Here is a 1,610-nt window from a genome sequence, read left to right on the forward strand (position 1 = left end):
AGTGATAGAACAACTTCTGGAGGCAAGTTGTTCCACTGGTTAATTCTTCTCCCAGTCAGGAAATTCCTCCTTAATTCCAGGTTGCTTCTCTCCTTGGTTAGTTTCCATCCGTTGCTTCTTCTCCTGCCTTCTGGTGCTTTGGAGAATAAGTTGACCCCCCTCCTCTTTGGGGCAGCCCCTCAAATATTGGAAGACTGCTCTCATATCCCTCGTAGTCCTTCTCTTTGATGGGTGTGACATACCCAATTCCTGCCACCATTTTCTGCCTGTTTTAGCCTTTTTGTGGCTCTTCTCTGCACTCTTTTTCAGAGCCCACAATTTTTTCATGGCTTCTTCCTGTTGTGGTCCTGTTATGACCATCTGTAAGACAATAGTTCATTAACCAGTTCTTGCTAGGTCAAAATGACCCAGTATCTCCCACGTCTATCCTAATGGCAAGAAATACAACTGCCATGTTCCAGCCAAAAACCTGACATTTTACTTTAGAGCATAACAAGTTATAAAACAGTTCATGTTTATCAAGTATAATTATATAACTGTCCAATCATCATCGCACCGTTCAAATATTGGATGGCTTCCCTCTTGTTCTTCATTCTCACGGGCGTAACTCCTAATGTGTAATTTCTACATATCACAGAAGCCAACTCTGGCCCACATCATTTTCCAGTCCCCTTGGACCCTGTTTCCCCCCTGGGTGTGTCATAAATCACATTCTCCAACTGGGCACCTTCACGGGCTGAGTGTCCTCATTCACATTCTCCAATTAAATATATTCGCTGGCAAAAGCTCCGGTAGTTTAGTTACAATCTTTTAAAGAGAAGAGCTGGAATGGACTTTTGATTTCACATGGCTGCGCTGCTCTTCCAGATTACCCCTTCCTGTCCCCCCCACACTTTTTTTTTTAAATGGCAACTACTAAAACAGGCATGTTCAGAAAGTATGACAGTGTAAATTCAGCGCCAGAAAAGTAAACGCAGATGGCTGAGACTTCACTTCTTGATAAAGTGAATTTTACAATACCAGTCGTCGATTTTAAGTTTCAGCCCTCAACTCAGCTCTCCTTGGCTGACCTCGTTACTCCGCTCTGTTCCAGTTCATGAATAGACTCTGGACAAGGCATAGGAATGTTTTATGAGATGTAGGTGTCCATCTCCAGAATTCCTCCAGGTCCGAAAGGAGCTGACGACGGCCAACGTTTTGAAGTTTTCCGAGGGAGAAGGCCTGCGTCGCTGGTCAGGACCAAAATGAGCTATAAATTCCTAGCCGGTCAAGCCTTAATTCCTGGATAATTCTATTCCTTCCTGAAGTAGCAGGTTGTTGCATCGTGAATATTGCAAGTCAGTTTTCCTCCTGCGCCTGAGGATTATTCGGGCTTTGGGTCTCGATGGCGTCGTAACCGAGGTGAACAAATCACCTCAGCCGAGGAAAATTGCAGCTATCAATTTTGGCGAAGTCTCCCGCCACCTCAGGAGCCGCGCCCCACCTCCCCAATAAAAAGAGACACTCAGCTAATTGAGAAAGCAACCCCTTCCCCGCCTTTTCCGTCATTCATTATTGCCCGTCTCTTCGGGGCTACTCCTGGGTGTAAGTTCCTCTTTCTTTAAATACCG

The sequence above is a fragment of the Notechis scutatus genome, chromosome 3, assembly GCF_049901735.1.
Source record: "Notechis scutatus isolate UNSWTSFEM ecotype Mainland chromosome 3, rNotScu1.2, whole genome shotgun sequence".
NCBI lineage: Eukaryota > Metazoa > Chordata > Lepidosauria > Squamata > Elapidae > Notechis > Notechis scutatus.